Source organism: Ptiloglossa arizonensis, chromosome 7 (assembly GCF_051014685.1).
Source record: "Ptiloglossa arizonensis isolate GNS036 chromosome 7, iyPtiAriz1_principal, whole genome shotgun sequence".
In the NCBI taxonomy this organism is placed as follows: Eukaryota; Metazoa; Arthropoda; class Insecta; order Hymenoptera; family Colletidae; genus Ptiloglossa; species Ptiloglossa arizonensis.
The window spans coordinates 7,429,945-7,442,959 of record NC_135054.1 but is presented as its reverse complement, the minus strand read 5'-3'; positions in this window follow the sequence as shown (position 1 = coordinate 7,442,959).

The window sequence follows — 13,015 nt, the reverse complement described above, 5'->3', positions numbered from 1 at the left end:
GTTGCTTTAAAGGGACACGAAAATAAATTTATCGTGCAGGATCTACGCTCTATTTGTACGTATAATGTTCCACGTGTAAACAAAGAGAAGAAATTGTGAGAAGATAGATTCAACGAAGGGCAATAGTTATCTAAATATACAACCGAGTAATATGTACAATGACAAATACATGTGCACATACCTTTCCAATTCACTTCGTACTCAACCCATTTTTACTATTATTTTCTGTTTTCTTTCTTACTTCGATATTACCCTTCTTTTACTCGCTTCAAACATTGATAATTACAATTCCAGTTTCACTTGTATAGATTGCATAATTACGTTCATCCGGAAGATGATTCAACATGTATGAGTCAAAGAGCAATAAAAACACCTTGTTTAAGATAGAGAATTTACTTTATACGAAGGAAATATTGCAATTATAATTTCGTTCGTTTATAAATTACGGAGTAACCGATAGTGTGAAAGTCGTGTAGAATCGAGCTTTCGACGGGTCAAATTCAACTGTGATAAGAGTACACGATAAGAAATATTTATTGTTTGCTTAATATTTCGTTCGAACAAAGTCGACTCTTCTACTCTACTTTTCACCGGTAGCAAGTGTACCTTTTTCGTCAAATGGTTTGAACAAAACCATTTTGCCATGAATTGTACGATAAGGGAGAGGAGCAAAAATATAAACGTTTTGAAAAAATGTATCGTTAAGGAGCGATATTATCGTAATACGTTATATCAACTTCCAGATGCAATATAAATTATTACACGGTTCGAATAGACCTTGGGTTTGTGTTAATATCAATAGTACAGTCAACGTGATGCGTAAGAATAAGAGTGATAATAATGTTTTTATTGTATCGTATAAAAGCTACAAGTTACATAATGTTGTGCAAAACAAGATTGGCATTGCCATTGAACATAACTTTTATACAGCAAATTGAATACTATAAATAAGTTAAAAAAAACGACAAACAAACCGGTGAAGCAAAAAATGATATTAATAATAACGCGTGATAAACGAATCCAATTTAAGATTACGCGACTGTTTTATTCGGGCGCTGACACATTACTACAAGAATTATCGAAATCTCATGACTGAAATAAATTGTTGAAATAATTAAATAACGGACTAAAAGGACCCGATATTCCGAAATCAATATGAACCGGGAAGAAAGCGGATAAAGTGAAGAATAAAACTCTACGATCAGAAAATGGTAATGCCTAAAGTCCCTGCCAAATCCGAAAATGTTCTTTCCTCGAGATTTCGTATCGTATCCTGATCAATGTAAAGTGAATTTCAACGGTATACCGTGACAAATATAACGGTAAAACTAAAAATAGTATCAATAACAACTTGTAACAAGCGAATTAAGCTTAAGCTTAAACGATTGTTCAAATGTTCAATAGTATATTTTATCCATTGAATTATATCGATCTCTCTTTCTCTCTCTTTTCCACTCTCTTGCAATAAATTGTTAGAATAATGAAACAACGGACTAAAAGGATACGATATTTTTAAATCAATACGAACCTCAGGGAAGACGAGCAAAATGAGAAAATGTTGATCAGGAAATGATAGTACCCAAAGTTTCCGACAACTCGAAAGATATTTATCCTTCCTCGAGGTTTTGTATAAAATTTCGAACGAGAGAGAGTGATATTTCGACGTGCGCCTGTCCGAAACATTTTCCGCTCGCGAGACGATCGCGGTGTCGTTGTAAAAAGTCAGCCTCGCCGAAAAGACCGCGGTGTTGGTCCCTAATAAAGAAAAACGGCGTCGGCGACGCGAATTTCCATGACTCCGTAGAAAATTCCGTAGGAGGAGCGAACACAGAGGGGTATGAAAAATTGATCGAGCACGATATCTCACATTTAGGCGGATCCGGTGAAGGAAGCAGGACACGCGCGTCCCATACATCAAAAAGCCGCCGGCTCCGGGCTGTGCTTTAATATAAAACTTAAATAACGATACAGCGGCGTCATGACGAAAATGGGAAATAATCTTATGAATAAGTTCTTCCCCGGGGCGTGCTTGGCTCAGCTGGCTCGCCGGGAGACCTTCGCAAATTTGAGCACCCCCCGCGATTTTACAAATTACCTCTACATGATCGTCGTCGGTGCACCGCCGGCGATTAATTTCACCGCTCGTCTTCCGGTCGTTTCATCGAGTTTGCAAACTTTACGGGTTCCCGTTTGACGCGTACTGTTGGTACACTTGCGATCATTTTTAGAAACGATCCGCCAAGCAGCGGGCACAGAGACGATGAAGACAGGCCCGAAGCTTTCATTGACGCCTAAACGTTAGAAGCCAAAACGTTCACGACGCCTGAGCGTTAGAGATCTAAATGGTTCACGACGCCTAAACGTTAGAAATGACCATTCTTGCTATGACCATTTTGTCTATTCGTTCGGTGATCGTGATTATAAATATTCGATACTCACTGATACCTACAATCTTACATCGATATGAACTGATCGCTAAAAGTTGCCAAAGAATTAAAACCATCTGTTTATCTTCCGTTGTAGGCTTTACATTCACCCTAATTTCGAGTCTAACCGTAAGAAATTGCCATTCTTACGTCGATTCGTTCGATGATTCTGATTATAAATATTCGATACTCGATACGTACGATCTTAGAACGGAATCAATTTCAACGTACCCCTGAGGGCTACCAAAGAATTAATACGTTCGGTTGAACTGCCTTTGCATCGATCCTAACTTCGAGCCTAAGTGTCAGAAATTGTCAGTCTTGCGACCACTTGTTTGGAAGCGTGATTATGAATATTGATACCCGTTGATACGTACAACCTTAGAGCGGAATGAATTTCAATCCACTCCTGGAGGCTATCGAAGGATTAATACGTGGCGTTCTGATACTCTGTCATTCTAGGTTTTATGAATGTAGAGATACTCGGTGATATTGTAAGGTAGGAGGCAATTTATGGCATCGTTTATGATCGAGGAAATGACATTGTGCGATCTACGGTAGTACGAATATTAATTGTTTCAAATTTGAGAATGTTTTGAACCTCTGGAGACATTATGGCAAGCAACATTAGAAGCAAGCCATATCGTAGCACTATTGAAAAAAACAAATGATTCGTTTTCCCTGTTAGAGGCTTATAGTTGAGACTCTGTCATTTTTTCACTCAAGGCCAATAACGAGTTATCCCTAAACTTGGACTCTCCTACCCTCATTGACTACCTTGACACTTTGTCATTTGTACCTTCGCGTAATCCTACGGGTATTGTAGGAAGAAAGAAAGATCAGTCTCGAGTTAAGAGTACTGTGATACCATCAATAAGTTAAATGTAGACAGTATCGAATGATTTTTTCCAGTCTCGAGCATCATGAAGGCTGACCATAAAGTCTGGCTCAATACGATTTCTTCCACGTGTGTTCTTTTTTCCCTTCGTCTATACAATTTGAATTTATCCAGTAATTTCGATTTGCACGTGACAGTAAACCGCGTTAAACCTCTATTGGACAATCAACTTGGCACCTGTGCGCACTTGTTTCGATTCAGCGAAAATATGCGCATAATAATTAACAATTAAATTCTCATTGGACTATTACCAATTCCGCGTACACGCAAGGAAGTGCCTCTGAAGAATAATTCGAATTAAAATACGATAAAAACGGAAAGTTCACGATGGATTCGTATTCACTGAGAAACAAGAGGCTCCCGAGCGCGGTAATTAAGAATTATGCGTATCTGGTTAGGAACATAAATTTTAAAGAGGCTACAAGCTTATAAGTTGGCGTTTCATCCAGCCATTGCTAATAAACTCGTCAGTAAGGCTGACCCGGCAATTAAAATTAACTTGTTCGCATTTGATTTCATTTTTCCTGAAGCTGTCCGATTTACCTACACACCCTCCCGAGATTTACATACTATGGTCTCGCACACCGAACGAAACGTTGCGTACAGAAATCTTTTCGTATCCGTACAGACTAACCGGGGGCGGCTTGTGTAGCACGATAAAGTCCCGAAGTAATTAGCCCGATGTTTACACAGTTTAACGTTTCCCTCGTATCTTCGGTTCTCCTCCTACGCGGCTCAATTAACTTACGGCGCACTTAATTAGTCGTCCTGACTCTTGGCACGCGGCAACGAACTGCCGAGGCGCTTTCGAATCGCCAGCGCCCGGTAAATTCCTCCCGGTCTTATCTGCAAAATAATTATCTGCGGGACGGGTGCAGAATTTTTATCGAGAGACCGAGCTGTAAATAGGCCAACGAGACACACTCGGATTGTCCGTGCTTTTCGCTCGACCGAGCAGCAGCCGTACAACTTTTCTATTACGTCGTTACCTATGAAATATTCCCCGGAGAAAATTCATACGATTACATTTACGACACGAAAAGTCACTCAATATATTTTCCATAACGCTGCTGGAGTCTCGTACACGCACTTGAAATGCCGTATCATCGTACATCAATTGGCCCTTTGAAACATGCATTTGTAATTTGGTTTACGTTATTACAGTAGGTATACAAATTTACTGGAAAGATTATGGAGTAAGTTTTTAACGAATGCAATTATACTTTTGTAATTCGTCTACCAGAGACTTTACTATTCTATGCGAAGTGATCAATCGTTGTGTAGTTCGTGATTTCTTGGACAAATTAACATAAATGAACTGGAAGGAGCAGTCGAGATTTTCTTTTTGTTTAAACTTGAATTGTACACCTCTCGACGAGAATATAGAAATCTTATTACCCAAGTATGTAATTTAAAGTAACAGCCGATAACAATCGTTAAATAAATTTATTTCTATCTACTGTTTCATTTCTATCCCAAATATGTCGAGAAGGAACCATTGTACATCATTCTTGAGCATATAGTATGCCTTTGATCAAGCATGTTATTTCTTTCATATATGCAAAGAATTTCTCCGTCTGTAAAGAAACAGATAAATTATATTCAGAATGAATATAATTATTGCGCAGGCGATCTTGGAGGAGTATTTGCAACGTTAAAAAACTCGAAAGACATTTTCTAGAATTCAAAAGAAGTAGAAATATTCTCGTGTAATGTAACTCACTGTTTTCCCTTTAATTCATTATAACCGCTAAAAATGTGCACGAGGAGTGAATTGTGAATCGTGTAATAGAGTAAAGAAATAGAATCACCGAATATTACCGAAGAATCTTTCTTCTTTGTAGTCTCTAACCGTATTTTTATAGTTAAGAGAATTACGAGTTGAAATGGTAGAATCCGAAAATGGTAGAAAATCCGTTGTGATTTTAATCGATCGATTAGCAGGTAACGAACGCGAATTCAGATATACTAATACGAATTTAAATTTATTCATTCTCCGACATTATTACGCTAAGAAAACTTAATATAATAACTACCTGCACAACCTATGTATATCAGGGCTGCACAACTGGAGGCCCAGTAGCCACGCTTGGCTATTACGTTTATTCCACTTCCTTCGTTCGTAGCTTATGGTAGGCCCGCGTCAATGGTGGGGATGTTACTTTGGCTACTGCGGCCAACTTGAGTTACACAGCTCCGACCTATATCGTTACATAGTTGTCCGGACACGAATGCGTGTGTAGAGAACTTGTAAAATGAGTAATAACCTGCAGCAACATTTTTCACGAATTTACAAAGCCGAAATCGAAAATATCACGAAAGAAAATCACAAGTAATTTATGGAGGCTTCGATTCGTGAATTCAGAGATACTTTATCGATTCTAGCTATTGGTTTCCACGTAATTTGTAACAGACTCTACGTCTGCATTTTTGTATCGTTATCTGTCTTATGTACAGGATGCATGTGTTCGACCACGAGGAACCATAGACGACCAAGTTCAAGATTTGTAACCACATTTTCGGGACAATGTTTCAAATATGTACTACGATTCGGGTACAGTTTTGTCTCCTGTATAAAACAAATTCTATTCAAACTTAGAATTCTATTAGAATGATAAGACGTCTTTATCGCACACAGTTACACATTAGTACCAAAAGAAAATGTATGGGAAGAAAAATATTGAAAATTATTTCCACAACGTGGAAAGTTGACTGTAATCCAAACGATGGAATTCAATTATGGATAGAAAGTAATGTTATTAAATCTAATAAAAAAAAAAAAAAAAAAAATCCAGCGGATTCGATGAAATCCAACGATTTACATAGTAAATCCCTTTACATAGTAAGAACGACCGATTCGTCGAAGTTCTGCGTTCCCAGTGGCACGCAAGAATACATAAAATTTTATCTGAACGATTACATTGCGTTTGCAGTAATTAGTGTAAAGTACGATGTTCTCATAAAATTGATTAACACGGAGCAAAGTGTACTTCCCACTTTTCCTTCAGATTATCCAATCAGGGACAATTATTCCATCCGTCCCGAATCGTCTTGCGTCTGTTCATGAATTGTTACGTAACCGCGATAACGCGTTATAATGGTTCCCGCGATCAATGGATCAGTGCTGCCCGACGTGCTCATGAATTGAAATTTCTCAATGCAAGTACGGTCGCGACCTCGTTGCTCGTTAACTGACGTTTGACGTCTTTATCGCCTCGCGCTCGTGAAAAAAAAAGCGGGACGATCGACGGAACGAAAAAAGAATGGACAGATTAGATGAGCCAGTCGGGGCTAAGAACCGGGTTTAAAGCGCGCTCGTTAACACGTGACTCCTCGTCGCGACGCTATTTTGCCCCCGTTCAATTTCCGCTACAAAACGCGACATTTTTTAATTCGATTATTCTTACCTATTCCAACCTGTAAGAAAGAATGATATTGTGAGAAAAAGAGATTTTCAAGTAATTTCATTTACGTAAAGTCACGTTTTAGAATAGATCACGTCTTGAGTATTAAAAAAAGAAATTTCTTTTAAACGTCTAAATGGGGAAATTTCAATGAAATTTTATATCCGAATTTCGTATTCTTGTGCCAAGTCAATATCGAGTCAAATCTCCTCTCATAGTTTCATGGTTTATATATTCGTTACTGATACAAGCTTTTTAAAATTTACATTTTTACATTTTATTCAAAAAGAATTACATCTTCGTCTCCGTTAACGTGATCACTTTTGTCCGACAATAGTGACCTGCCACAATTTAGTAAGTAAATAAAGAAAGTATTCTAACTGACTGTCGTTGGTTAGCAAATCTGTCGAAAACATTTTTATGCGAATAAGATATGAGAAAAACCGTACGTAAAAATAATTACGATTCTGCAGTCCCACCCTGATGACTCCGAGGGCCTTTTTGCGACTTTAAAGATCGCGCGGATGATAAATTATGTAGATGCTCGGTACAAATAACATCGGGTGTCGCGCGGGGTGTTTGGTTTTTATGAAATCAAGATTACAAATAATTGTTTGGTAAGTACACGCAAGTAAATACATGTCTTGGATGGGGTTCTGTCAGAGACAAAGTAAGAAACATGTAGTCGTAATCTTGATTCTGCGAAAAGTATGTGGTATAATTTATTGTAAATCTTCCATGTAACGCATTGCGAAATCTTGAAGCTAATGATATATGACGTGTGTGGCAATTAACAGTGTAGCAGATGTTTAATGTTAAAGTTTTAAGGAGCTGATACCGAAAGGTGATATACACACGATTAACAAATGAGTCCATGACGCAATTAGTATAGACGCGTGCTTGTAACTTTAAAATTGCTACTACTATGTAAATATATACACTTGATCTGATTTTCTTCGTTTCGTGTATAGATTTATCTACAACCGATTGTTTAGTGTCTCCTGGCACCATTTCTATATAAATGTGAATAACGTTCCATTTTTATACAAATGTAATTCACATTTTCGAAAAAATTGCAACAAAATAATAAACGTCGTCGGAAGGAAGAACAATCATTTGACAAGTATTATACATCGTTTAAATCAACTGGGCCACGGATTTGTCTACCAATTGTGCTTATAATGACAAAAAATATGGGCCCCTTGAAACTCTAACAATAAATATCTGCTAAATTATTAATTGCCTGATCTGAAATCATTTATTAATCAACATAAGTTTCTCAGAATTGTTGAATTCATTTAAACGTACCTATATCGACCAGTTGTTGCAACTATGAACTTATTTCGCGTCTCAAGTTACTGACCCTCGTACAACATCTGTACCTCTGACCCTCCTTTTCATATCGAATCTCATCGCACACTTTATGGTCCTAATAATTATATTAATTCCTTATTTATAACCGCTAACCACTTTTACCGCTCAATTGATTTCTTTCATTAATTCGTTTTGTGATTTCAGAAATTCTACAAATATACAATATGAAATACTCATACGTAGTACAGGGTGGTATAGGAGTAAATAATGTAAATAATGGTACGTAGTGTAGGAGTAAACAATGTAAATAATCGTACGTAGTATAGGAGTAAATAATATAAATAATTGTACATAGTATAAGAGTAAATAATGTAAATAATCGTACGTAGTATAGGAGTAAACAATGTAAATCTACATAATGTATTTATATTTTTATCTTTTTGTGTTCACTATGTAACAAAGAATTTTTTCTCCAGTTGATAAACAATTATTATTATCAGCTTCGATATTATGAACACCGCCACTGTACAAAAGCCCATTGAGGAGTGTCACTCGGACGCATAATGAGACATCTCCTAACGAGATACTTCCGAAGCCTCCCCCACGAGGAAACATTTCTACGACTTCTCTCGCACCTTATCGGCGCTAAAATTTCCGTCAACTTGGAAATAATCTCGACCACGCTTCGAACCGCGGTACCTCGAACAAGTCGATAAATCGAGGGAGATTCTCCGACCCCGTCCGAGCTCGCTCCGGTAGTCGGGATCTCCGCGAAATTCGCGGTTGCTTTGCAAGTCTAATTGCCGACGCAATCACGAGCGGGGCGATGAAGAACGTGGAGGGGTCGAAGAGCAACGCGAGGGGAAACGACAGAGAGAGAGAGAGAGAGAGAGAGAGAGAGAGAGAGAGAGAGAGAGAGAGAGAGAGAGAGAGAAGAGAGAGATTCGAAGGAAGAACACCGAGGAGGAGACTTAGCCGCCGGTTCGCGAAGGGAACGGCCATAACGGGAGCGCAAAAATGGGGTTGCTGGTGAAAGGGAGATGCAAAGATGGCTGCGGCGAAACGACGTGTCTGCGTTTCTTCGTCCACCGTCGCCTTTTTTCGCCTTCGCCTTCCCACCGTTTGGTCCCTGCTCTCCTCGCTTTTCCCGCGGCCACCGTTCTTACTCTTCGTTTTCGCCGCAGCCGCGGTCCAGGATTCCGGTCACGCGTCGGCGGTTAGTTCTGATTAGCGACAGGGCGAATGACGTACCACTGGCAGGATCTCGTGTCTCGAATACGGGAGTGGAGAAGGAGCGGAGGGTACACTGCAAGTGCCAAGACCGGGCCAACGTGACCAAGCCACCGCCGCTGCTTTATGGGAATTTATTTAGGGGGATCTGCGGCGACTGCACAAGCGCGGTTTTGGCCCCCGTACGATGTGCGGGAAGCTGCGACCAAGCCGATGAAAATACGATGCATCGCGACGATATCTCATCCCGGCTGGTTCCACGGAAAACGATCGCGCCTTTCATGGAGCAGCCGGAGGTTGATTGTTTGACATTTTCTGCCCTCGATCGGTCGCTCGACCTTTCCATAGGAGGGAAAAATTGAAACGACAGCGGGACACGGGATAACTGGTCGCTTGAAATTTTGACCGATCGGGTGTTCCGACGATCGAGACAACTGGAAATATTATGGTCGACTAAAATTTTATCGCATCGATTCCACTCGGAATAATCTCAATCGAATTATTAAAAATGGTGGAAATATCCAAACACTGGAAGACAGAGCTACCTCGTTAAACGTCGTGGTTTCTACCTCGGTAGCTGACGCGGAGTCGTCCGCACAGATTAACGCGCTCTTAGTTACTGCAACTCGAATCAGAATCTACGACGGTTACAGAGACAATACTGTATCTTGAATTTCAAGATTTCAGAATGCTTATAAATAGAACGTAGATGGTTTCGAAACACGAAGACGATGGGCGTATGCTGTGTTTTATCGAACACATTTTTCCAGCACGTTACAATCGTTAATTATTTTCTAACGATACTAGATATTCTTATCCCCTGCCCTATATAGTAAATGATTCGATAGAAGGCTCATTTATTCGCGTATCGCAATGTGATATTAACAATAACTTCAAATTTAGAAGTAAAAAAAAAAAAGAAAAGTTTAAGATGTATCGTATGTAAAGTTAATTTTCTCGATTCTTCGTGTATTTTTCATGGGGCATATAAATTTAAACGAAAAAAACGTCTCTCTAGATTTCTTTTCGCGAATTTGAAGTAAGATTTAAAATATATGAGGAATAAAACAATGTTTCTCGAGAAAAATGAATTTGGCGGGAAGCAGCTGTTAAAAAAGTAGTTAATAGCTTCACCAATGATTTTGTTTTATAAAATCAGAGATGCATAAATCGCTGCTCCCAGACCAAAGGTGATCGCATACAAAATGAGAACAATGTCAGTAATGATTAAGTACTGTTCGATCGTTTCATAACTTCGGTAATATCTATTTTTTCCATGTAAACATGTCACACGATTTGCAACGTTATTGGTTAGAAGGTTGAATAGTTTCCCTGCATAAAACGATTGTCATTGTTTCCTCATTTTTTAAAATTCCTAGCGAATCATTAGTTGCATCAGCATCGCGATAAATATTATAAATGACTAGCAATTTTACCTACGAATTACGAAATAAAAATATTCGATGTATTGTACGAAGTGCACGAAGAAATATTTGAAATATCAGATACGTCGTATTGAATAAAAATGGTAATACCTATAATTATCAAAACGAGGTTGATTAAAAGTAATATTATGCTGTGACACGTTTACTAATTAACCACCGCGTTTTCCTGTAATCTAACGTCAAAGACTATAATTAAATTAATTAGCCATTTATATGTGTCTGTCGTTGAACTTTAAAGCATATTACAGACGGATTTTCCTGTCAGTATGTTCCAATTAAATTGTGCAGCTCGTCGATATTAACGTTCGAATTTAACTTGGATACATAGCACAATACCTAACAATCGACGCGAAAACAGTAAAAGCAGGACGGAGAAATTATTTTATTTTTCATTGAATAATTTGCAATCCTGGCGTTGGAAACATTTCCAAAATTTATCGCCATCCTATTTACCAATTTGTTTCCAACGATACACGCGTGCATGACAATTTTGGAAAATTTTAAAAGTATGGAGTAGTAATTATTACTCAACTTCGCATCTCTCTACGTTAGAAATTTTAACGTAAATGTTGATAACTTGGAAAAATAGTTTACGTCTTTTACAATAGACAATCGCATTACTCTGCGTTTCTTCTAACCTCTATCAAACTTGTGTATCAATTTCTTATAAATATTTGCTTTGAAGGAGGTAGCTCCGATGACCTTGACCTTGATATACTTTGTCAAGGACCCTCTCCTGAAAAACCATCGCTCATTATCGTTTAAAGGATAATTATTTATTCAAAATGGAACACGAAGGAAGATCCATTTTGCAATAAAATTAGTATAAGTCGTTTACTCGTCGTTTTATTATTTAACGAATAATTTGTTTGAATTACCAACACATGAATGAGGAAAGGCCACACTGCGCTCTTCAATAATCTAACTTGTACTCGAGTTAAATTAAATTATCGTATTTTTAATGTAATTCAAGTATAGATTAGGTTAGGTTAGATTAGGGTAGATTAGATTTCTATAAAATAGACTATACAGCAACTGAGTGGTAACTCGATAATTCATTGCCGCTCTGCCTACAATTGTATTGGTTTTTCGCTTTTTATCTGGCCGCAGCCTATAGTGTAACCCCGATTCGTCATAATATATTTTTATATTAACATATCACACAAATCGGTGACTAACATGTATGATAGTTATATACACGTTGTCACGAACGTACACGTACAAACAGAGCCACGATATTCGTTTGGAGACTCTTTAATTTGTAATAATTAATCATTTTTTACAAAGTATAATGACACCTAAAAATTTTTAAAAAGTTACTCAAAAGAGTGTCCCCGATAACATATACCAAAATGAAGAAGATCGGAGCTGCCTCCCCTAAAGTACACATTTACCCAATTTCATTATCCTTTGATACATATCAATTCTCTGAACCAACTATCAAGATTTTTCTATATTTATTCAAATATAGAAAATAAATAAAATGGCTCCAAAGTTCTTCCTCCTCGCGTTTCGTGGCACGAACGTAGAGTTTCCTTCGTCGACTCTTAATCGGATGAAATAATAAAATCACATAACAAACGAAAATTGATCGGTAGCTCTCGAAGAATTAGATACAAAATGATTGCAAAACACTACCCCGAATATTTGCGCGAGTATCCTCACCGTCCACGTTACATTATTATACGTAGAGTGTTACGTACTCCAATCATTCTATACGGTCATCGATGTCTCGAGACTTGAGCCAGTATCCCCAATCGAAGTTCATTCGAAGCATGCGTTTAGGCACCCCTGTCGCTCGGAAGGGATACAAAATCGTGACGAAGTATCTCCGACCAAGTGATCGGGCATAAAATATACCCGCTTGGCAAACCCAAGCGGTCGAACTCGAGCTACAAAACGGTGTCGAGCTGATTCCTTGTAATCCGCTTAAAACTCGCCAGAGATTTAGAGAAGACAAGAGAGAAAGAAGCGACTGATAATAGCAAGAAAGCACCGCGTCCTCTTAAATCACCAAGAAGATGGCTGGCCGCCGGTGGTGCCGTTTCCCCTTGTTCTCCTATCGAGCTTTCCTTTCCCCCCGATCCCTTCCTTCTTTCGCTGGTTTTCCCTCCCTTTGGCTACCTCCTTCCACGACTCACGAATCCACGTTCCTTATCGCCCGGACGATCTACGGTCCGCACACCTCGGTGCGGTACCGTTTTCTTCGAGCAGAAGAGCCGAGAGAGAGACGACCGGACACACACGAACACACGAACACCGCCGGATAATGTAGTCCCCCGGGTGATTTATGGGTTA